The 26,475-nt window shown below is 43.7% G+C and overlaps 1 long non-coding RNA gene across 2 annotated transcripts in view; it reads right to left on the minus strand.

Moving 5' to 3' along the window:
• LOC111168767 (uncharacterized) overlaps positions 1-26,475 on the minus strand; it is a 72,933-nt gene that overhangs the window by 23,355 nt on the left and 23,103 nt on the right. The window contains exons 2-4 of one of the 2 annotated variants that reach the window (XR_016388097.1): positions 14,937-15,070; positions 8,902-8,945; positions 717-8,155 (exon numbers count right to left, since the gene is read on the minus strand). This is a non-coding gene — a long non-coding RNA (uncharacterized LOC111168767). The remainder of the gene's footprint in view (positions 1-716; positions 8,156-8,901; positions 8,946-14,936; positions 15,071-26,475) is intronic. The other variant, XR_004021789.2, reaches the window with a different exon arrangement.

Raw genomic sequence — 26,475 nt, forward strand, 5'->3', positions numbered from 1 at the left:
AAAAAAACCCTATTTACAATTCCATCAAAAAGAATGAAATTGTATTCATTTAAATTTATGAATAAATTTAACCAAGGACGTGAAAGACCTGCACATGGAAAACTTTTAAGACACTGATGAAGAAATTGAAAAAGAACACAAATAAAGGGAAAGATATCCTGTTCTCATGGAATGGAAGAATAACGTTGTTAAGATTTCCATTCTACCCAAAGCAATGTACATAGTGAATGCAATCCCTACCAAATTTCAATGGTACTTTTTACAGAAACAGAGCAAATCATCCTAGTATTTGTATGGAACCACAAAGGACCCCAATTAGCCAAAGCGATCCTCAGAAAGGAGAACAGGCATCTCGCTCCTTGACCTCATGCTACAACAGGAAGCCACAGTCACCAAAAGTGTGGACTTGGCACAAAAACAGGCACGTGGGCAACAGGAACAGAACAGAGGGCCCAGAATTAAACCCATGTGGATGGGGTCAGTTAATTTATGACAAACAGGCCAAGGACACACCAAGGGGAAGGACAGTCCCCACAATAAGCAGTGCTGGGAAAAATGGACACCACATAAGTCATGCCGGTTACACTGTCCACAAAACTGACGAAAACCCAGTTTTCAACATGAAGCCCTTCCTGGGTCATATGAAGATGGACCGCCCCTCAGCAGTCAGTCGCACACAGGAAGCTTCTCCCCACTTTTCCTCACTGTTTTCTCACCTTTTCCTCCCGGTCGTAAGGAAACTCAGCTGCAGTCTGCGTGGACGCAGTCCTATGTTGTTCTGAAGCTGAACCCCAGCGAGCCCTAAGGAGACTGAGCTCCTGTTGGCAGAGACGCTGTCAGCGAGGCATCCCAGGCCCAAGCGGGTGCCTGAGGCAACAGAATTCCTTTCAGGCGCGCAGAGCCAAGTCCCAGGTGGAATGCGCATGGGCCGTGGGTCACCGAGGTGGGCTTGGCCCCCCTGTGGACAGTCCCGGAACTGCAGGCCGCGCCTCACTCACAGTTCACTGGTGACAGCGCTCCCTGCAGGCAGAACTGCTGAATCCATTAAACTGTGGAAATTCAAACTGAAATGGAGATAGCACCCCACAACTTTCTTAAAAATAGTTAAGGAACAATTAATTGGAAACCGCATGGAATGAAATGAATGTAGATGCAAACTTACACAAAATTCACTCAAAATTATTCATAGAAAAATTTTAAATACAAAACTATTCAAAATTATAGAAGAAAACACAAGAAAATTGACAGGAGCTTGGGTTTGGTCATGTAGATCATGAGCTCCAAGTTTTAACAAAAAACACAAAAAGCCAATCCACAAAGAAAAAGAAGGAATATCATGGACTTTGTAAAATTCAAGATTTCTACTCTGTGAAAGGCCTTATTCAGAAAATCAGAAGACAAGCCACGGACTGAGAAAAATATTTGTAAACACATGTCTAACAAAGGATTTGTTTCAAAATATACAAAGAACTCTAACACAAACCCCATTAAAAATAGGGAAAGCTCTGAATAAACACCTGATCAAAGAATTATACAGATAGTATACAAAACCATGCCCATGACCAGGGGCAGGGAAACAATGGTCCAGCTCAAGTCCCTAAGTCATGTGTGACCCTAGACTAGTCCTGTCCTTCCTGGAGGCCTCAGAGAGATGGAGAGGGAGGAAGGGAAAGAGGGCCAGTTATGCTTAAACTTAACTCTAACCCTGAACACTCTCGCCACTTTCGTTCCAAGGTCTAGGAAGTCCTAGCCATACTAATTAGATGAGAAAAAGAAATAAAAGGAATCTAATGGCAGAGGAAAAAGTAACACTGTCACTGTTTGTAGATGACATGGTACTCTATAGAACAGCCTGAAGAAGACACCCCAAAACAGATAGGACCCATTGGAAAATTCAGTTAAGTTGCAGGATAGAAAATTAATCTACAGAAATCGGCTGCATTTCTATACACTCACAACAAACTATCAGAATGAGAAATTAAGAAAACAACTCCACTGACAATAACATTAACAAAAATAAAATACCTAAGGGTTACATCTAAACCAGGTAGTAAAAGACCTGTACTCAGAAAACTGGAAGACCTTGATGAAAGAAATTGACGACCACACAAACAAATGGAAAAATATGCTGTGCTAATGGATTTGAACAATTCTTATCGTTAAGATGATTCCACACCTCACGGCAATCTAGAGATTCAATACCATTCCTATCCTATCAAAATACCAATGGGATTATTTGGAGAACTAAAACAAAGAATTCTAAAATGTGTACGGAAACACAAAAGAACCTGAAAAGTCAATACAATCTTAAGAGAAGCACAAACCTGGACATGTTATGCTCCCTGATTTCAAACTATACTACAAACCTAGAATCATCAGAACAATATGGTATTGGCACCAAAGAAACACACATAGATCCATGGAACAGAACTAAGAGCACAGAAATAAACCCACACATTATGGTCAGTTCATCTATGACAGAGGAGGTGAGAATATACAATGGGGAAAAGACAGCCTCTTCGATAACTGTGTTGGGAAAACTGGACAGCTACATGCACGAGAATCAAACTGGAATCCTTACTCATACCATCTATAAAAACCTCAAAATGAATCAAATACTTCAATGTAAGACCTGAAGCCATAAAACTCCTAGAAGAAAACATATACAGTATGCTCTTTGACATCAGTCTTAGCAATATTTTGGGGATCTGTCTCCTTAAGCAAGGGAAACAAAAGCAAAAGAAGCCAATGGGACTCCATCCAACTGAAAAGCTTTTCAACGGCAAAGGAAACCATCCACAAAATGAAAAGGCAGCTTACTGAATGTGAGAAAATATTTGCAAACAATATATCTGGTAAGGGGTTCATATCCAAAATAGACCAAAAACTCACACAATTCAACCTCCAAAAAACAAAAACCAATTAAAAAATTGGCAGAAGATCAAGCATTTTCCCAAAGAATATATACAGATGGGCAACAAACACGTGAAAGGATAAACAATATCACTTATCATCATGGAAATGCACACCCAAACCACAATGAGATTATCACCTCACACCTGAAAGAATGGCTATCAACCAAAAGACAACAAATAACAAGTACTGGCAAAGATGTGGAGAAAAGGGAACACTCATGCATTTTTTTTTTTTTTTTTTTTTTTTTACCCTCATGCATTTTGTTGGGAATGTTCATTGGTAGAGCCACTATGGAAAACAGTATGGAGGTTCCTCAAAAAATTAAAAGTAGCACTACCATATGATACAGGAATTAATTATACCAGGCCACCACTCTGATTCCACCCAGGTAACCCTATGTCCCCTCCTTGTATGTGTGGACATAGGGGGTTTATGTGGAGTGGGCCTACTTCAAGCAAGAGCAGGTCAGAAGCCTGGTGAGCTGGTCATATCCACACTCCAGGTCAAAGCTGGCTGGGTGGGATGTGGAGAGCTGGGGCAGCGCCCTTTTGCCCGAGGTTTATCCCAAGCCCTCTAGAGGCATCTCTTTCCTCCCAGGTGGATATCTGAGCAGACAAGGGTCTGTGCCTGATCTGGAAGCAGAAGGTCTAGTAGGCAGGAGAAGCAGCGATAAGATAAAGGCCTGGCAGGGCTCTGATACATCTGGGCCAGGCTGGCTGCTGGTCACTGTCATTGCAGAGCCCCACCCCACAGAGCCACAAGGAGCTTGTTGATGGCGACACTTAATCCATCTCCCCAAGTGAGGGGCCACTGCACCACACTGCCAACGAGGGCCAACGCAGCATCCTGGTGAGTGTGTCCATGGAGGGTTCTCCAGAACCAGGGCCCAGAGATGAATGGGAAAGGCCTCCTGCCCGCATACCACCCAAGCCATTCTCCAGGGTCCCTTCTGGGCTTATGTGCAGCTCAGCACATCCAGCTCTGACCTGCAACACTATGTCAACCTTCCCCTGAGTCAGCTGGGGGACCTGGAGCCCTTTGGCAGAGACCAAAGGTGGGAAGGCCGGGGGTGGGTGCATGTGAGTGTGTGGGAGGGGTGAATTCTGGGCCACACAGGGAGGAGTACCCAGAGGCTGGTGTTGGGCCAGGAGCAAAGACTGGCCCCAAACCACCCATCTGGTGGACTGCAGTCTGAGAAGTTCCTGGGCTGGGCCTTCTCTGGAAGGCTCTGGGAAGATTTCTGTCCTTGGAAAGGGACATGGAAAGGCAGGCATGTGGGTAATCTTTTCTTCTCTCACAGCTCCAGCCAGAGACCTAGAGCCAGGTCAAAATTCACCACCCCTGCAGGGAGAGCATGCACCAGCTCTTGCAGGAGACCTAAAGCCATTTCAGAAACCACCACACACCCAGGCAGAGCTGGCTCTGCAACCACCACTGCTGTCAACTCCCGATCTACACCATCAACCCACTCCCCCACCCAAAATTTACTTTCCTTCCCCTGTAGTTGTTTGCGTTTGTGTGGTTTGTAATTTTATTTTTTTCCCCACATTTATGGCATCCCGTCCTTTATGTTTTACGTGTGAGATAATAAAATTTAAACATTTTCTATTTTAAATTGTGCAATTAAGTATTCACAACGCTGTGCAAATATCACCACTGAATAGTTTCAGACTCTTTAATTCCCCCCAAATAACACCCTGTATCCAAAGCACGCACCCCCCATTCCTCCCTCCCCCAGCCTCTCACAACCCCTAATCCTCTTCCTTTACCTGTTTCTTTACCTATTCTAGATGTTTCCTATAAATGAAACTATACAAAAGGTGACTTTTTGTGTCTGCCCACATATTTTAAGAGGGGACTGGTGAATTTTTATTTTTTTAAAATTTGAAATAGCATTTTTGTTATTTGAAAGGGAAATCCAGATGGATTAAAGATGAGAGGTATAAAACGAAGCCCTTTTAGTAAATATATGTAGAATCTCGGGGTAGGCACTCTTCTAAGTGTGACACCTAAGCCGGAAGATAGAAGGGAAATGCTTAGCTCCTCCTGTGGCATTAGTCTAAAACCATGGATTTTTACGACCCAACAAGTAAATCATAACATATTCAAATATAGTTATTTATGATATGGGAGTGTCATAGGGTGGAACAGAGAATGTGACAAATAATCTGATTTAGAAATGTATGAAAAAAACTCACTGTTATTGGGCAAAAGGTACTTGACCTAGTTAGCTACAAAAAAGAATGGAATCTGTAGAACAAAGGCAAACTGTGCCATACCTAAATACTGGACTCTGTAAGTTCTTTCCATGGTGTTAGTAGCTAACAATACTGAAACTACTATATCTGTACTAAGCTGGAATGGAGCAAGCAATAAATTCAATGAATGACAAATGTTGGAAGCCAGGTTTCTTACCGTTGGAGTGGGAAGTTACAGATAAGCAAAGGCAGATGGTTACAATACTCATGTAATAGTGGACAGACTACATTTCCTCAACTTTAAAAAATTTTGTGCATCAAAAGGTGCTATCAGAAAGTGAAAACACAGCCCACAGAACTGAAGAAAATATGTGCACATGATATATCTGACAGGAGTCTGTCCTTCAGAATACACCAAGAACTTTTACAAATCATCCACAAAAAGACAACCCAAATTTTAAAATGGAAAAGGACTTGAACACACCTTTCTCCAGACAAGAAACATACATGGTCAACAAGCACATAAAAAGATGTGTACGAAGATAAAAAGAAACCCACAAGATGGAATTATGTCAGAGGAAAGCAGGAGCAAATAGAAAGAGCTCTCAGTAGCCGAAGCAGGAATGAATTGAGCAGCCAAATACTGTACTGCTGGATTATGGCCAAAAGCTTAAAATAACTTTCTGGGTGGGGTGTCCACGCTGGTAAAAAGAAATGATTAGATAGTGTTTTGTTGTTTTTTAATGAGTACTATTGAATAGACATCTCCTACGTTTAAGTATTCCAAATAGCTGATGTAGATATTCAGCCACTCATTAAGGAGATGGGGCTAACTCCCCGCTCCTGAAGTGTGAGTGCCGCATAGTGACTTCATCCTGAAGAAGATGCAAAGTATGGACTTGGGGAAAAAGTAACTTCACAGTGGGGAAAATATGACAAAAACTACCTCAGCCAGGAGGGCAAAGTTAACATGAACAGTGTTGCTTCGATGTATGTTCCTATGATATAAAGTAATGAGAAAGCACTTTACCTCTGTGATATGCTTCCTTAAAACCCATGACCCCATTCTAATCGCAAGAAAAACATCAAGTAAATCCCAATGCAGAACAGTCTACAAAGTACCTGACTAGTCCTCCTCAACACTACCTAGGTCATTGAGAGAAGGACAGTGTGAGAAAATGTCAAAGCCAGAAAGATCCTAAAGTGACATGATGACTCAATGCCATGTGATACCTTGGATGGGATCCTAGGACAGAAAAAAGGGAGAACGAAGGGAACCCGAATAAAATATGGATTTTAGTTAGTAGTAAGGTATCCATATTTGTTCATTAACTGTGACAATTCTGTAGAAAACGAATGAAAGGTGAAATTAAAGGTCAAATACAACAAGCTATTGCATCAAACTATAAATCTAGGATAAAACAGTGATTTCCTAACAATATACAAACAAAATGAACCGTAAAATATGGAAAATACAAGCAGACCAATTAACCATGCTATGACCCTTTCTCCCTGCTAGTTCTCTCGTTGTTCTGGGGTTTTCCTCTCCTGGGACATAGAAGAACAGGGATAGAGTTGTTTGGCAGCTCCCCTTAGATCTGACCCCACCCAGTGTCTTCATCTTCCCCAGACATGCCCTATCCAACAAGGACACATGCCAGAAGCAGTCTCAGGAATCACTGATCCTGATGAGTCAGGACTTTCTGGATTACAAGGGACTAGACACACTTACTCAAGTAAAATAAATTAACATTATTTTAAATGATAGAAATAAATTCATACTTACAAGAGACAAACTGAAGAGTGGGTTTGGAGGTGTCAGGTCCAACGGCTCACGTTCTTGTAGTGTGTCCTGCTGAATGAGTCCTGCTGAATGCTTTGGGGTGGTCCCATTCACCGGCACAGTCTCTCTCACTGCATCCACAGCCACCAGCAACTCCAAGATGACACCCACACAACATCCATTCTACCAGGAAGGGTTTCTCCTTCCCTAGGGTTCCATGAAAACTCATGACTTTGAATGCCTTTGGCCTGGCTTGGGTCACATTCTCACCCTTGAACCGATCAGAGCAAGCAGAGGATGAAAAATGGGATTGGCTAGATGTGGATCACACAGCCATCTTCTAGGTGGGTGGAATATAAGGTCAGCCCCCTGAAACTGTTTGGACTGGAAGCAGGTGAGATGTAGTTCCAAAAGGAAAGCTGAGGTGCTGCAGCTGGACATGAGGACAGATGCTGGCTCGGCAAAAGCGGCAGATTCCGTATCACTGACAGTCCACTGCATGGCACAGAATCGGAAGCACAAAGTAGGAAGGGATTCACTTAGGGTCAGGGGCTGTAGCCACCCATCCGCTGCTCCCGCTATCCTCCCATGACAGCAAAGAGTTCTTCCATTTGCTGAAAAGCAAGGCTGCTGCTGATGGTAAACACAAGGATCCTGCCTTGGTCACCGGGTCCTTGCATCATAGAGACTGTCCCAGAATAGCCCAGGTGCTCTCAGAAGGCACACGGACCTCGTTCTTGTTCCCGGGAGGTGGTTGCCTGCCCGCTGGCCACATTAATCACCCGTCCCCGAAGAACAATATTGCTCATTTTTCCAGTCTCTTCTCCTGCCTTTACAAAGAGCAGGTACCAAATGCTAGGGTGGTAAAGAAATTATTGCTCAATGACGTACTGGGAGGCTCAAGGATTATTCAATACCATGGAATTCATAATCGGCAGGCTTTCCAAAGGCCACATGGGTGTATATGACTCTCTAGTAACACGCAGTCCCTGTGAAACTGCCTCTTGGGAGGCCCAGCTGCTCCCATAGCTTTGATTCTTAAAGAGTATGAATGTCAAAAGTTTGTAACAGGGCTTCCCTGGTGGCACAGTGGTTGACAGTCCGCCTGCCGATGTAGGGGACAGGGGTTCGTGCCCCGGACCGGGAAGATCCTGCATGACGCGGAGCAGCTGGGCCCATGAGCCATGGCCGCTGAGCCTGCGCGTCCAGAGACTGTGCTCCGCAATGGGAGAGGCCACAACAGTGAGAGGCTCGCGTACTGCAAAAAAAAAAAAAAAAAAAAAAAAGTTTGTAACAACTGGAAGGCCAAAGGACTGCAGGGCCACTGTCTGTTGTCTGTTGTATGGTTTTTGTGGCCAGGGCCACATTCAACATTTGGAGGGTTATTACCTCTCTCGGCAGGCTAAGAGGCTGTGAGGGAGAGGACCCTTTTCTCAACCACATGGATGTTGGGAACATAAACATGCCAAGGGGCTGTCTATGCTGCCCAGGTTGTTGTTCAATTGCCCAGCGGCAGGTTCAGCTCAGTAACTGGCCACAGGGCTTGACAGGGCCCAGGCTGGGCTGAGCTGGAGAACCACAGATGCCTGCTTGGATGGTCAGAGGTCAAGGGTTATCCTGCCTGAGACTTGATTTTCTACTGATGCCCGCTCAGATGGGACAGAGGATTCATGAAGTCGCAGAAGGGCCCCAGCTGCCCTCAAGAAGGCAGCATCTGAGGGTCAGCCTGTCACTGTACCCAGTCCTGTGCAAATCTGCACGTCTTCAGAGTGCCCTCGTGTCAGAGCTGTGCTGGAACCTGGGACTGCCCAGGCAGAGTGGGGCTGGCACTACCCCTTTCAGGCAGGAGGGAGGGAAGAGAGAAACCCTACATGACTTCTGACGGCCTCCACAGCCCTTGACTGAAGTTAAGGTCGATTTGAAACAGAGACAGTACAGACATTTCATTCGTCTCCCAAGAGCCCAGGACTGGGGGGAAGACAAACAATGATACAGCTCACCTACCTGACTCATGTGTGACCTTGGGAGAATCCTGTCCATCCTGGAGGCTTCAGAGAGATGGAGAGAGACAAGGACAGTGAGAACAGGTTATCCTTTAACCTAACTCTAACCCTCACCCTAACCCTAACATCCTAACCCTTTACCCTATTACCCTAAACCTAACAATCCTAACCTTGGATCCTAGACCCTCGATCCTGACACCTCAACTCTAATCCCTGACCCTGACCCTTTAACCATCACCCTAAACCCTGACACTGACTCTAAGCACAGACCTTAACCTTAGCAAAGTGGATGCCAAGGGATGACTCTATAATCTCTAAAATAAACCAAGGGAATAAATCCTCATGACCTTGCACTTAGCAGTGGTTTCTTCGATCTGACATCAAAGCTTAAGCAATGAATAAAATATAGATACACTGGATTTCCTCAAAGTTAATAATTTTATCACATCAAAACTGCTATCCAGAAAGTTAGACAGTCCACAGAATGGAAGAAAATATTTGCACATGATATATCTAATAAGAGTCTGTTATCCAGAACATATCAAGAAACTCATCAACAGAAACACAAAGAACTCAATTTTTAAAATGCACAAAGGACTTGATCAGACTCTTCTCCAGACAAGACATGCAAATGGTCAACAAGGACATGAAAAGATGTCAAACATCAGTAGTCATAATGGAAATGCAAATTCGTACCGTAATGCAGTACCCCTTCAAACACACAATTGTTATAGTCAAGAAAAATTAAAAACAATGAATATTGGCAACAATGCAGAGCAAATGGAACTTTTAAACATCGTGGAAATGTAAAATGGTGCAGCCTACGTGAACAATACTTTGACCTTTCTTCAAAAAGATAAATGTACTGGGTTGGCCAAAAAGTGCCTTCAGTTTTTAAGTAAAAATAAAAGACACATTTTTCATTTTCACCAAGAACTTTATTGAACAACGTATCCACCCTTTTGTTTCACTAGCTTCTGTCCTTTTTCAGGCAACCTCATAATTCTGTCTTCCCAAAACTTTTTATCTTTTTGAGCAAAGAACTGTTCCTGGTGCCTTTTACAGTCTTCCACGGAATTGAAATTTTTTCCATCAAGAGAATTTTGTAAAGACCAAAATAAATGGAAATCTGAAGGTGCAATGTCTGGTGAATATGGCAGATGAATCAGGACTTCCCAGCCAAGCTGTAACAGTTTTTGCCTGGTCACCAAAGAAACATGAAGTCTTGCCTTATCCTGATGGAAGATTATGCATTTTCTGTTGACTAATTCCAGACGCTTTTCGTCCAGTGCTGCTTTCAGTTGGTCTAACTGGGAGCAGTACTTGTTGGAATTAATCATTTCGTTTTCCGGAAGGAGCTCATAATCGAGGACTCCCTTCCAATCCCACCATATACACAACATCACCTTCTTTGGATGAAGACTGGCCTTTGGCGTGGTTGGTGGTGGTTCATTTCGCTTGCCCCACGATCTCTTCTGTTCCACATTATTGTACAGTATCCACTTTTCATCACCTGTCACCATTTGTTTTCAAAATGGAACGTTTTCATTGCATTTAAGTAGAGAATCGCATGCAGAAATTCACTTATGTGGAACTCAAACATCAAAGCAATTAATAAAATCAAGCTGGTGCAAATGATTTTCAGTGCTTGATTTGTTGGATATTTTGAGTATTTTGGCTATCTCCCACGTGGTATAATGTTGATTGTTCTCAATTAATTTCTCCATTTGATCGCTATCAACTTCAGCTGGTCTACCAACCATGGAGCATCGTCCAGCGAGAAATCTTCAGCATGAAACTTCGCAAACCACTTCTGACACGTTCAATCAGTCACAGCACAAATCCATACACCGCACAAACCTTTTTTTGCATTTCGGTTGCATTTTTACCTTTCTTGAAATAATAAAGCATAATATGCCAAAAATGTCACCTTTTTTCCATCTTCAGTACTAAAATGGCTAAACAAGAATTCACCAACTTTGATAAGTCTTTTGCTAAATGCATGCTGGTATGACAGCCATCACATAGAATCTCACAAAATTGTTTTGAATGAAGTTAAAGACAACTAAGGGCTACTAGAGCCATCTTACGGAAAAAGTCGAACAAACTTTTTGGCCAACCCAATTAGGGTTCAACAACTCCACTCCTATACAGACACCAAAGAATTGAAAACAGGTGTTCAAACAAAAACTTGTACACAAATATTCATAGCAGCACTGTTCATAATAGCCAAAAGGTAGAAACAATTAAAATGTCCATCAACAGGTGAATAAACAAAATGTGGTACATCCATGAACTACCATATTATTCTGCCATATAAATGAATAGAGTAAAATGGTGCAGCCACTGTGAAAATAAAAGCTCCTTAAAAAGTTACACTCTGGGTTAACATATGATCCATCAATCTCACTTTGGGGCATTTACTCAAAATATTTGAAAGCAGGGACTGGAACAGGTATTTGTACACTCATATTCATAGCAGCATCGTTCACAATAAGAAAAGGTGGAAGCAACCCAGGTGTCCATTGATGGATAAATGGATAAACAGAATGTGGTATATACACAAAGGAATATTATTTAGCCTTGAAAACTAAGGAAATTCTGACACATGCTATCATGTGGATGAAGCTTGAACTTACTATACTGAATGAAATAAGTCAGTCACAGAAGAACAAATTCTATGGTTCCACTCACATAAGGTATCTGTGGGAGTCAAATTCAAAGACAGAAGGAATGTGGTTGCAGGAGCTGAGAGGAGTCAGTGTTCAATGGATACAGTTTCACTTGGGGAAAATGAAAAAGTTCAGGAGATGAGTGGTGAGGGTATTTTTATAACGACGTAGATGTAGTGAGTGCCACAGAACTGTACACACCAAATGGCTTAAATGGTAAATGTTATGTGTTTTTATTCGCAGTGGAAAAAAATGAAGTACTGATACATGCTACCATGTGGAGGAACGCCGACAACACCCTAAGTGAAAGAAGCCACACAGAAAAGGCCACACAGGCGACATACTCATCCTGTGCTTTAAATCCATCAATAAGGGAAAGTCGCAGCCAAGGTTTCAGAAAAAAAAGAAAACTGGGTCACAATGAAAAAAGATATTTCCACAGAGTTGAGGCAGGTGGTGAAAGGTGAAGTGGACCTATGGATCAGATTATTATAAGAAATTATAATCCTCCTCATTTGGTGGTTAAAAGTGCTTGTTCTCTGGGAGTGTATCCATGTTTTGGGTAAAACATACTGAAGTGTTTTGTGTGAAGTGGCAAATGTGAGAGTACTCTGTACTGCTATGGAAAATTTTCTATACATTTTAAATTACTGTAAAATAAATTACTTTTCAAAGCAACTGTGTCAATAAAAGGACAGAAATGTAGAGAAGACAGGGCTTCTCTGGTGGCGCAGTCGTTGACAGCCCGCCTGCTGATGCAGGGGACAAGGGTTCGTGCTCCGGTCTGGGAAGATCCCACATGCCGCAAAGCAGCTGGGCCTGTGAGCCATGGCCGCTGAGCCTGCGCGTCCGGAGCCTGTGCTCTGCAAGGGGAGAGGCCACAGCAGTGAGAGGCCCGTGTACCACAAAAAAAAAAAAAGAAATGTAGAGAAGACAATGATCTTTGTACAGAGGCCAACCCTACCCAGATCCTGCTCACCCAAAGTGATGATGTAATTAGCCATTGTAAAATTTCACATGTTTTTAAGGGTCAGTGTGGGAAGATTATAATAGTAGCCACCCTATCTTGGGTGTTGTGGATGAGCTGGATGTGGTAGAAACAGTGGGATTTCTAATTCCAGTTTCCCGTATTAAATCACCAAAACACTGTAAGAACCAATAAATGAATTCAGTAAAGCTGCAGGATACAAAATCAATACACTAAAAATACTTGTGTTTCTATACACTAATAATGAACCATCAGAGACAGAAATTAAGAAAACAATCCCATTTCCAGTAACATCAAAAGAACCAAATACCTAGGAATGAATTTAACCCAAGATGTGAAACAGCTGCACACTGAAAACCTTACGACATCAATGAAGAAATTGAAGATGCAAAGAAATGGAAAGATATCCTGTGCTTATGGATAGAAAGACTTAGTAGTGCTAAAATGTTCATTCTGCCCAAAACAGCATACACATTTAATGCACATCCTACCAAAATTCCAATGGAATTTTTCACAGAAGCTGAACAAACAATCCTGACATTTGTATGGAACTACAAAGGACCCTGAACGGCCAAGGGGACCCTGAGAAAGGAGAACAGCAGCTGGAGGAAACTCACTCACTAACTTGAAACCGTATCACAAAGCTACAGTAACCAAACAGTGTAGAAATAGCACAAAAAGAGGCATGGGCCACAGGAATAGAATAGAGCCTGGGAAAGAAATCCACATATATGTGGTCAGTTTATGACAAAGCCGCCAAGGACATACACCAGGAAAAGGAGAGTCCCCTCAATAAATTGTGTGTGATAGAGAGAAGGGAGAGAATTACTGTGTTGGCTTCTTGGGGACACTTGGAGGACTTTCTGACAGTGGGGATGCAATCTGTTTGTCTTTTCCCTCCTTGGTAAGAAATCTCTGTATGACATGAGCCTCTCTAAGAATCTTCCCTCAATCGAGGCCTGAAGAAATCAGAGCTGAGATTCAAGTTGTCTTCACAGACAACATCTCAAGGTTAAGTGTAAGTATCACTTCAGCAAGGTAATTTAAAGTGCCATTATTGTCCTCCGTTCCAGATGTGTAAGAGGGGAAGTGTTGGCAGAGGCCTAGTGTTTAAAGCTGTCTGGTTTGACTGGACATGCTCATTCATCCCCAACTGGCCTCACATGCATTTGAGTTACTGGCGATGACCAAGCTGAATTCAGAGACTCGTCAGCGGGAAGGACACTGACGGAAACTCTGTTACCTGTCCTGTTGGTTTCTCTGTACCTTCTGGTCACTAGGTTGTGTCACTTGCTATGGTGCCTGGGCATCAGGTTTTTAATACAGTTATTACCAGTTGTGAGACTAGGAAGAACAGAAATCAGGCCATTCCACGAAATCTGAAACTGGAGGACAGGGTCACTTTCTTATTTTCCTGGTTTAACAGGCCAGTTAGTTGCTGCTCATGACTAACTAGCCCTGTTTTACTATCACACCGGGCAGTCGACTGAGATTTACCCATATATATACTTACACTAGTTCTACCTCAAAGAGCCTTCTTGATCAAACATGTCAACAACTTCACCTCAATCTGGAAATACTGGAAAGGCAGAATAAATTCAGTTTAAGGTGATTTATGTAAATCATTTATTATAGGAAATTTTCTTGGTGGGAAAGGCCAATATTTACCACCCAGTAAAAATAAATACTGATCTGATCTCAAAGTCGTGTCTTCTACACACACACACACACACACTGGCGTGGGCACACACTCACGTGCACACGGGCAGACACAGACCCTCTGCGGAAGTTACCAATAGCTTGTGAGGTCGGTGAAACCCCATGATTACGAGCTTACGCTGTGCAGTGAGCTGGCTCTGGCTGTGGGACAGGGCACAGACCACTGCAGCTCCCTGCAGTTTTCCTCTTCTCTTAAACAACACCCACTACAGAAGGGTTAGTGTGAGGATCAGATAGAAAGTACCTAATAAACTGGTGCTTCTCAAACTCCAAAGTTCACACAAATCACCTGGGAATCTTGTTACAAGACAGATGCTGATTCAGGCGCCCAAGTGGGGCTGGGTGTTCTAAGTTCCGAGGTGATGCTATGTTGCCAGTCCACGGACCAAACTTTGCCTAGCAAGGTACATACTGAAACCAAAATCGCTATCCTGTGGTCCTGCCAGCCAAGTAAGAGAAGAAAGCTGAGAAAGGATTTTTTTGGTGCCCAGTGTGAGCTTGGCATGAACTCAGTTTCTCTAGGTACGGAGAGAATAACACATTTGGGGCCAGGCTTTATTCTGTCCCCTCATGAGCCTCAGCATGACTTAATTTCCATTCTTCTGCCCAGAGCCAGCCAGGGGCCACGGGAACCCACAGAGATGGGGAGTCTCATACCTGTCATAGTTCTGGCAAATCTCCCCCACGGCCACCAAGGCCTTCAGGTACTCGCTGGGCTGGCAGGGGTGGATATAGCGCAGGGAACAGCTGTTACCGGGGTCCCTGTTGGAGGCAGTGGAATCTATAGCTACCTAGAAGAGAAGAGGCAAATAAGTGAATTTAAAGCGAATGCATCTCGTAAGAATTGCCATGTGCTGTGAGAGAGACACGGCCTGAGGGGGGAAAAGCAGCATATTACACACCCTGCCGATAAGCAGAGTTAGAGAAGAACTTCACTAGCTTTAAAACTAGTTATTAATTTGGCTGAGGCCATTTCTGTAGTCTCCACTCTCCCTCTCCCCCGATGCCCTCTCTTCTCTGTGTCCAAAACGGAACTTGAGATTGACATACAGGTCAGAAAGCCCAGCCACCGCGGATCCACGACATCACCAGGCACCAAGGGCAACGGTGGAATATCATAATTCACTAAGAAAAGTCTTCTGTGCTCTCCCAGCAGGACGATTCCATCTCCGAAGCCTAGGTGGGCCCCCTTCAAACTGAACTCTGTGTTAGAGATGCGGTCTGTATAACAAAGCCAGTGTTACTTTCATGAGTGGCCGGCTGCAGAGAGATGTGCTTAAGTGGTTGTAATAAAATTTCTGCCAGAAGCAGAAAGTCTCTGCTTCTGTGTAAGGCTCCACTCATGTGAAAATTCCTGCCCACGCCACAGAAGATGCATGAATCTAGGGCACTGTCAGTGGCAAGTGGAGAGAAACCTGTTTTGCCACCAAGTCGTCATTATCCTTGAACTTCTTAAATTTTTTCTGACCTCCAACATCATCATGATCTAAACAATGGCTGACTCATCCAACACTTAACAACAACTACTACAAATGCTTAAGCCTGGGGCGGGCTCAAACGGGAAGGAGGATTTCTTCTGATTTTTCAAGATCATCACCATTTAAATGAAAGTTAACCTAGCAAAACCCTAGTCAAGAACTGTGTGAAAAGCTAGTGGGGGGGGGCTAGGGTGGGGAACCTACATGCATTTTGTGAACAAAAAGGAGGTGTAAAGCACTCCAGGATCCACCCATGAGGGCCCAACCAGACAGAGGTCTGGATACATGCAGACAACCCTGGAAAATTCCTCCAAGGAGAACACTCGAGAGGTACCTGAGAGACAGTGGTTTGGAGAAATCAAACATCTCAGGGCCTCCTCGATTTACCAAGCTCTAATACACACCCACCATTCTCTGCCTTTTTGTCCTAAGGAGAGACACTTAAGAGATCATGGCACCTCACACGTGTGTGCATAGTGTTTAAAAGGTAAAAATAGTGCTGGGAAGGCTAGAAGTAAAGCCACCTCTTTCCTACTGAGGAAAGCATTTTAGAACTCTAGAGAACTCTAGAGAATGCAAGGATGTTATTATGGAAATAACCTTGATTCTGCTCTGATTTATTATTATCTTTGCAAGCACTGCAAATCATTGGCATGTGTTGATACTTAATTATTAATAACGAGTACCTGTGGCTCCCCTCACTTCTGTTTATGATGGCTCTCATCGTGGAGCATCCCCCTCTACCTGTGCTTCTTAATACTGCAGCTGACACCCTGTCCTACGTGTTGATTACCTGATTGTCAAGGGTATCCTGTGATGACAAAAATAAGCTGTTTTCTTGATTTAAAACCAGAGAATGAAATCAGATAATATAAAGAGCAGAGGGAAAAACTTTCATAAAGAAAAATGGCAGCTCAAGAAACATAACTGAACATTTTATCCTCCCCAGGTAGGGGCAAGATCTCCAAGCATGGAGGCACCAAGTGGCAGCATCTGAGCCCAGGTGTATCACCTGCATGAGTACGTGTGGTATGGGGAGAAGTGGATGTAACATCTGGATGAGTGTTAATAGATTCTGGCAATAATTTATACTAAAATTAAAGAAGAAAAACATAGGGCTGGGATTAGGGTAAGACAAGAGAGGTGACTAGGGCATAAACTCAGGAAGGCACTCTCATCTGAGCTGACCCTACACTTGCTCAATCCTGAGAGTGATGCCTCCTTAAATTTTGCATCCTAGGTGCCTTTCTTCACTCTTGTCCTGGTACATCATTTCATTTCTATCAACTCTTCATCCTCAGGCTTGGAATAATTCCCTTATGCTTAACAAACTAGGGTTGGGCAGAGATGATGGTGAGAAGAGGTTTGTGATTGAAGATATTAAGGACAGAAAATAAATAGGATTTGGTGACTGTCTGTGAAGTTGGATGCCAGGTAGGGAAAGGGAGCGGCCAGGTCTCCTTGGGGATGGAGGAAATTACACAGTGCGACAACTTGAGCTGCCTGTTCCTGGTGGTGGTGTAGGGACATACAAACATGCCTGGTGGAGACTGTGCTTTTTTTCTGCAGGCAGGCCTCTGGGGTTTCCACTCTTCCTCTGGGGATGGCCCCCTGTGGTCTGTGACCCCAGAGCCTATTCCGACTCAGGAGACGCTGATATAACTTTGGCAAAGGGTATGAACTTAATTATCTGATGAAAAAGGAAATAAACCAATGATCCTTATCACTCACTGTTTTCTCTAGTTCCCATTGCTTATAAAAATATTTTTTCATTTGACTAGACAGCAAATGGACAGCCTCAAGTACATGGCAGCTAAAAGATTTTTTTTTTTCCTGGCAAGTGATGGTTTCTGAAGTCTCCCAGATGAGGCTGGAGATAAAATCTCTGTCTTCAGGAGGTGGCCTTCTACCAAGAATTTTCTGTGTTCTTTAAGTTAGCATTAGTGCAAAGGGAATAGAGCAAAAGGTTAGGTTTATTTTATTATTATTTTTTGCGGTACGCGGGCCTCTCACTGTTGTGGCCTCTCCTGTTGCGGAGCACAGGCTCCGCGGCCATGGCTCACGGGCCCAGCCGCTCTGCGACACGTGGGATCCTCCCGGCCCGGGGCATGAACCCGTGTCCCCTGCATCGGCAGGCAGACTCTCAGCCACTGCGCCACCAGGGAAGCCCTAGGTTTATTTTAAAAAGCAACAGGGAGGCCACGAAAGATGAGATTAAATTGAAAATAAAAGCAAACAATGACTGAAAAATGCCAGTCTGTGGAGGAGGCTTCCGACTCCTGGCTTCCTGAATGGGGTAGGCTTGCAGAGCCACTGTTTTCATTTTCTGCTACGACGCAAGCTTGTGGTCTGGTGTGTGCTCCAATCTGCCCAGCAGGCAGCCCCGGAAAGGCCTCCTTTGCCTCCCCTTCTGCTCAGGAGGCCTTGCTCTTCATTAAGCAGAGCCTTGGAACAGTTTTGCAAACCTCTGTAAAGTAAGAAAGCAAAATGCTTGCTCCCTCCATGTCACCAGATCCCCAGTATGTGGAGCTGCTTCCAGAAAAGGCTGGATGCTAACGATGAGTATCCTTCCTTGGACATTTTTAGATTCTCACGTGAAATGAGCCCACACCTCACATCCCTTCCCTGCCTGTGACAAACAGGCCATTTGAGAACACTCCCGGAAGTTTTCTGAGGAAAGCTGCTGTGAACCCATCTCTGGTTAACTGCCTGATCTCTCTGCCATCAACCTTTGTGGTATCACCTGCTACAGGACAGCTTTTATTTTAAAGACTTGTATACAATTTGGACCTATACAACATGCCTTGTAGGTTGAGATGCTGTTTAGTCTGGACCACTTCTTAAATAATAGGTCTAATTCTAGGGCTTTCCTGTTTCCTCAGAACTCCACAGCAGGCAAAGAAATAGGACCCTAGGCAAGGTGGTAAAGACCCTGAAAGCTGCCTGGTTCATTTCCTGGGAAGGGCAAAGCATTCTCCTCTTCAACCCAGGACTCACCCATATTTCTCAGAGGTCTACACCAGAGTCCATCAGTGTTTAATCTGGGATATAAAATCAGGATTTAAAACTTAAACTGAGACACAGCATGGGCATAGGATGTCCTAAATGTGTTAGGGTCAGAAAAGATTACGTGAGAGAACTTTAACAGGTGGTCTTTTCTTAGTCTGTAAGGTTAATCTGGGAGAAGCCACATTCAACTTATATTACTAAATTATAGCTGGTAAAATCAGAGACAAAAGAAAGCAATACCATGTTTAATTTTAAATACAAATAATAAAAAGGGCCAGTAAAGCTGTCACTGTTTGCAGATGACATGATACTATACATAGAGAATCCTAAAGATGCTACCAGAAAACTACTAGAGCTAATCAATGAATTTGGTAAAGTAGCAGGATACAAAATTAATGCACAGAAATCTCTGGCATTCCTATACACTAATGATGAAAAATCTGAAAGTGAAATCAAGAAAACACTCCCATTTATCATTGCAACAAAAAGAATAAAATATCTAGGAATAAACCTACCTAAGGGGACAAAAGACCTGTATGCAGAAAATTATAAGACACTGATGAAAGAAATTAAAGATGATACAAATAGATGGAGAGATATACCATGTTCTTGGATTGGAAGAATCAACATTGTGAAAAATGACTCTACTACCCAAAGCAATCTACAGATTCAATGCAATCCCTATCAAACTACCACTGGCATTTTTCACAGAACTAGAACAAAAAAATTCACAATTTGTATGGAAACACAAAAGACCCCGAATAGCCAAAGCAATCTTGAGAACGAAAAACGGAGCTGGAGGAATCAGGCTCCCTGACTTCAGACTATACTACAAAGCTACAGTAATCAAGACAGTATGGTACTGGCACAAAAACAGAAAGATAGATCAATGGAACAGGATAGAAAGCCCAGAGATAAACCCACGCACATATGGTCACCTTATCTTTGATAAAGGAGGCAGGAATGTACAGTGGAGAAAGGACAGCCTCTTCAATAAGTGGTGCTGGGAAAACTGGACAGGTACATGTAAAAGTATGAGATTAGATCACTCCCTAACACCATACACAGAAATAAGCTCAAAATGGATTAAAGACCTAAATGTAAGGCCAGAAACTATCAAACTCTTAGAGGAAAACATAGGCAGGACACTCTATGACATAAATCACAGCAAGATCCTTTTTGACCCACCTCCTAGAGAAATGGAAATAAAAACAAAAATAAACAAATGGGACCTAATGAAACTTCAAAGCTTTTGCACAGCAAAGGAAATCATAAACAAGACCAAAAGACAACCCTCAGAATGGGAGAAAATATTTGCAAATGAAGCAACTGACAAAGGATTAATCTCCAAAATTTATAAGCAGCTCATGCAGCTCAATAACAAAAAAACAAACAACCCAATCCAAAAATGGGCAGAAGACCTAAATAGACATTTCTCCAAAGAAGATATACAGACTGCCAACAAACACATGAAAGAATGCTCAACATCATTAATCATTAGAGAAATGCAAATCAAAACTACAATGAGATATCATCTCACACCAGTCAGAATGGCCATCATCAAAAATCTAGAAACAATAAATGCTGGAGAGGGTGTGGAGAAAAGGGAACCCTCTTGCACTGTTGGTGGGAATGTATATTGATACAGCCACTGGATCAGTATGGAGGTTCCTTAAAAAACTATAAATAGAACTACCATATGACCCAGCAATCCCACTACTGGGCATATACCCTGAGAAAACCATAATTCAAAAAGGGCCATGTACCAAAATGTTCATTGCAGCTCTATTTACAATAGCCCGGAGATGGAAACAACCTAAGTGTCCATCATCGGATGAATGGATAAAGAAGATGTGGCACATATATACAATGGAATATTACTCAGCCATAAAAAGAAACGAAATTGAGCTATTTGTAATGAGGTGGATAGACCTAGAGTCTGTCATACAGAGTGAAGTAAGTCAGAAGGAGAGAGAGAAATACTGTATGCTAACACATATATATGGAACTTAAGAAAAAAAAACTGTCATGAAGAACCTAGGGGTAAGACAGGAATAAAGACTGTGTCCTACTAGACCTACTAGAGAATGGACTTGAGGATATGGGGGGGCGGGAAGGGTAAGGTGTGACAAAGCGAGAGAGAGGCATGGACATATATACACTACCAAACGTAAGGCAGATAGCTAGTGGGAAGCAGCCGCATAGCACAGGGAGATCAGCTCGGTGCTTTGTGACCGCCTGGAGGGGTGGGATAGGGAGGGAGACACAAGAGGGAAGAGATATGGGAACATATGTATATGTATAACTGATTCACTTTGTTATAAAGCAGAAACTAACACACCATTGTAAAGCAATTATACTCCAATAAAGATGTTAAAAAAATATCATTCAGGTATCTCACCTCCCTTTGTATTTAAATAAAAAAAAATAATAAAAAAATAAAAAGGGCCATTTGAATATAATAAGAAAAAAAAGATGACTCAGTATTCTACTAGCCTGGTAAGTTGTATGCATATATATAAACAAAATATTTTAAAAATGTACACATAAAATATAGTTATATATAATATATATAAATATTCAACATAGCTGTAATCATAGGGTAACTGCTTTATATTCTTTTTTTCTTCACTTAACACTATGTCATAAACATATCCTCATGTTACTACCAATCATTATAATTATCACTTAAAATGGCTTTACCATAGTCCACTTAAATGAGTGAACTGCAATTTACATAGCCATTACCTTACTGTGGGACATTTATGTTGCTTACAACCTGTCTCTGTGAAAATCCATTTTACAGTGAACATTTTTTTGCATCTGGAAAGAAACATTTAATTCTGCTACCATTTTCTTTCCAAATACCTTATGGAGTATGTCTGGTCTATGGTGTCTATACTTGTGTATTTTGTATGTGAAATTCTAGTATCTGGCTTTCTTTTTAGCTGCTGTGCCGTGTGCCAAACACATGGAACCCCATCTCTCTCCCTGAAGTCTCTGCCTCACCTCTGCCCAGCCCCTCCAAGACCACAACGTGATGTGCCCCAGAGTGCTTAAAATTCAAGGATTCACACGAGGAACAAAGCTTGTCCTGGGGACACCCTGGACCTCCCGGAATTGTGTGCGCAATTGGGTGTATGCACTTTCCAGTGAGGGATATAGATTTTGTATCAGATTTCAAGTGGTCCATGTGACCAAAAAAGAGGAAGAATCATTGACAGGGGCCCTTTTAGCATGCTTTATATCTCCTTCCCTCCTCAGGGCCTTCGCTGCTTATTTGTTAGCCTAAAACTCCCCTCTTCTCATCCTCAGGTTGCCACCTACTTTCCACCTCCTGCCTTCCCTTCACCGTTGGCCTTCTTGTACGAGTAGTTATGCCCACTGTGCTCACCTCCTCACTGTCTGTTACACCCCAACTCCTAGGTCTCCCATCTCATTCTGCTGAAGTTGCTCTTCTGCAGATGACTTACATCCACTCATCACATGGCCCAGTCACTGGTTTCCATTCTTCATCTTGTGTCTTCTCTTTAGCATATGGGATATTGCCCTTGACCTTGTAACATTTCCTCCTGATCATCTGAGTTACTGCCTCCTCCAGGACCTTTTCCTCTGGCATCTCTTCTCTTACTGTTTGCCCCTCTTTCCTCTGCTGCCAATGGAGGTCTTCTACAATTTTCTGTCACCAGGTCCCCTTTCTGTATTTTTCTCTTTGGCCATCTCATCCAGACCCATGTATGTGCAGCTTCTACCTCTCTCCTGAAACTGAGATCCGTATTTATAAATGCCATCTCCACCGGGATACTGAAAGTACCTCCACTACGTCCAGGAGGAAGTTCATCCTGTTGTCTGGCAGCTCCTCTTGATTTCCATATTTCTGTGAACAGGACTGCCATGCTTTGTCTTTAGGCACAAGAGATTTGAGTTATCCTGGGCTCATTATTCTCCGGTGCTTTCTGTCTCCTCATGTATCATAAGTCAAGGCTAATTGACTCTTTCCACAGTGCCCCTTCCTACTGCTGCCCCTACTGTTACCTCTGTCACCAGGATGGTTGCAGTGGGCTTTAATCTCTTCTTTCAGAGTCCCTTCACCACCACCGATGCTTTTCACCGAATACCCCCAGATTTACTTCCCTAAAGCATGTGCCTGATTGTTCCAGTCTTGCCCAAGACTCTCCTGAATGTTCCCTTATCCACCAAATTACCTCAAAATTCAAAGCCCTTCAAGTTCTCAATCCCAATCATTTCCCCAACAATCCCCTAAACATATCCTGTGTAGTCACATTAACCCAAGTAAGGAAACGTATTTATCATTAGAATATATGGATACATAAATATTTAAGTTCATAGGGGTGCTTTTTAAAGCAAAAATCTAGTATCACATTTACCTGTCCAATTTCTTCTTTTCCCTAAACCTTATCTCTTCTTGAAGATTTAGGCTTCAGTCCATCATCATTCAACAGAAGTATTTTGAGCACCTTATATACACCGGCCTGGGACCCGAAGGGAAAGATGCTCTACTCTTGATATTCTTAAGAATATCAAGGAGCCCCGGGCATCTGTGGAAGGTGCAAAAGCTTTTTCCTCACCTATTTGTAGTGTGTACTAGTCAGTCTTGACAAGAAGCAAATGGTCCACTCAAAAGGGCTGAGTGAGGAGAATTTAATAAAAGGACAATTCAAAAAAGGTTAAAGGAGGCTGCCTAGAAAGGGTCGAGAGGGGCAGTTAGCAGAACCAAGTGAGAGTAGTGTCTGCAGAGCAGGACGCCTGATGGGAAGTGTGTCCTTCTGTAGAGGAATGTGGTTCCTGCCGAACAGCAGCCTGGCAAGCAGAGAGCTGGGAGGAAGTGCCCCAACTTCATTCTCCTCCAATCGTTTGACCTCTGGCTGCTGACCCCAAAGAGGAAGGCCTCCTGGGGCACAGGGGAAGGGCTGAGAAGAGTGAGGAAACGTGCAGAACTCTATTCCACTGCTGGCTCCTGAAGGTCTGTCTCCAGGGAGACGGAGGCTCATCCTGGCTGAAGCTCCTGGGCCTGCTCAGGAATCTCAGGTCATCTTGTGCCAGCAGGAGATTTCGACTCCAGAGGGCTCAGGGGTTGGGTGACTGCAACGCATCCTCGTTCCTCCCTCCCTCTGCTCTGCCCGTCTGCACGCCAGGAAGCCCTCCTCTCATTTCTCATCCCTCTGCCACTTTCCCTTCATTTTGCCAGATGGGTTCAATAAAATAATTGGGCAGATAATAAATACTTAGAGGCCAAGTTAAATAAGACATGTTAATTGTTATTAATAGCTTGCATTACAGCTTATCATTTACAGTAGATGGTACTGCTTGAGTAATAAGGAATTAATAATGAGAAAGTTGACTTTTAGAGGGAAATGACAATGAAGTGGCTGGTATGTTTTCTTTAATAGAAAGCTCAAAACAGAACACCTAGCAACCGTCTCCTGTGACCCAGGCCCGAAGCCCTCCAGGAGGAAGGGCTTTGTTGCAGGTGCTGCTGATGGTCTGGCTCCTCCTCCTCGGCATTTATCTGTACGTGCTCCCCCTCTTCTCATGCCTTGCTCCAGACTCACTCCAGACCTCCTACAGGTCCATCATTGGACCCTGGAGGGCTGAGAAGCTGGGGCTGGGAAGGTGGTGGGGAGAAGAAAGCCAGGAGGGCAATCCTCCTGTTTCAGGCAGGCCAGACGACCTCCCCTCCCCTCCATGAGTCAGGGTGTGGAGCTGGGAACCCTGTGGGGTCAAACTTCCAGTTTTTACCTGGACTGATTCTTTGCAGCCCAACTCCAAGGGCAGAGTAAGCCCTTGGAGTCTCTCTGTCCAAACCTAGGAGGATTTTGAACATGAAGGTTGAATAAAGAATTGTTCAAAAGCATGGGATCCCTAGACTATAAAACAGACCCAAATCAACAGAGTTTTCCTCTGAAAGCCTGTAACAGTTGCCTAAGATTGTAGGACACTATCTCCTCTGTGACACTGCTGACTTCTCTACCTCCATTTGCCCAGGACAGCTGGAGTTAGGTGTGTGTGTGCCCACAATGCACATGTTTGCTACCTTCTAAACGTGCCAGTGTATATATGGGAGGGCTGGGTGGGTGTGTCTTTAAAGAACCTTAGACTTTAAAGAGATGACCGAAATCTATAATTAACTCCTATAAGTATTCAGGGGCAAATGAACAATGACCTGAGTTTAGGCAGGACATAGGTAGACCCCTCTGAGGTTACAGTAGAGGACCTGCCTCTATCTCGGGAGATGCCTTATCCCATTCCCCTCTAGTCCTTTGGGTACCACTATCCCTAGTCCCAGTAATACAATGGTCCTGTCATTCTCTTGGGCTCAAACCGAGACAAAAAAGTTAAACCCATTTTCCTTGCCTTCCTCACATGATTGAGCCAGTCTAGGAACCTGATAAGCAGGGCTGAGTTTCACAAGTACGCTTCTGTAAGATGAGGAACAAATGCTGCACAAATTGCATTCCTCTTGTTTACATCCATGTTGCTTTCCTATAGGTTTTAGCAGATCTCTCTCTTGCCATCTGGGTATTCTCTTTCTGGAGGTCATGTCTGTCAAAACCTAGGAGGATTCTGAACATGAAGCCACTGAAAGTAAACTGTTCCAGGGCAGATGGACTCACAAGCTTGACCTACCCAGCCACTTTAAAAAGATCCAGTCCACCCACCCGAATACGTATTAGGAGTGCGTAAATCCCATGGGCTCAGTCAGATTCCATGTAGGAGATGATACTCAATCCACCATCTCATTCTATTTCTCAATCTTGAGAGACTGGTTATCCAATCTTTTGGAATTCACCTTTTCATTGCCTGATGAACCATTTGGATGGCTTACCCACCCCCCCCTTTCCACTCAAACACTCAATAACTTTATTTGCCTATGGTTGGTTTCTTGGGGATGTGAAGGACGGGGCTGGCAGCAACCTGGGCTTCATGCGCCCTCTGGTGGGCTTCAGAGGCAAGGAGCAGAATTGTGACCAACCCGAAAGGACTTGCCAGTATGGAGGCCACAGTCAATACAGCCTAGGGGAGGGTTGCAGTGTTCCTCACGACTGCTGGATGACCACATGTTCTGCCGAGACTTCATCTGCTTCAAACAGTCCTTGTCCACTTCCCACTTGGGGAGGATAAAGAGGAGGATACCACGGGGGAAGCTGATGGCCCAGGCGAGTCCCACAGCTTTCATGGGGTTCTTGCCGCTCTTTCTGGGAATGTATTCCAGCTCAGGGGATGGGGCTTGGGCTCCTCCTTGCACTCTGTGGAGCTGTGGCTTTGCAGTGCTCGGGTCCTGTTCTGGGAAGCCTTGTTAGCTGTGGCTCCTGACAGAATCCCTTTGAAAGCCACTTCCACATCACTGAGGGCTCATCACCCTGGTGCCAGGAGAGTGAGCTTCACTGTTATCTCCTCGGACACAGGACGTGAAGGACTGCAGGAGGGCTCACGTGAGACACGTGAAGGAAATCTGAGAAAAGGTTTTCAAACCTGGAGGACATGGGCATTTCTTGCCCCCTGGCCCTTCAGTGCCACAGCAGCTACCACCGCCGCCATGTTCAGATCCCACCCCCATTCCTGGATCGCTCACTCCTGGCACTGACCATTGGGCATGACATGGATGCTCGTGTTCTGGCCACATGAACACAACCAAGATGTCTGCAGTGGTGCAGTGGGACATCCTAGCACAGTTCACTTCCCTCCCA

The sequence above is a fragment of the Delphinapterus leucas genome, chromosome 16 (genome assembly GCF_059928025.1).
Source record: "Delphinapterus leucas isolate spDelLeu-1000000601 "Yukka" chromosome 16, BTC_Dleu_Yukka2, whole genome shotgun sequence".
NCBI lineage: Eukaryota > Metazoa > Chordata > Mammalia > Artiodactyla > Monodontidae > Delphinapterus > Delphinapterus leucas.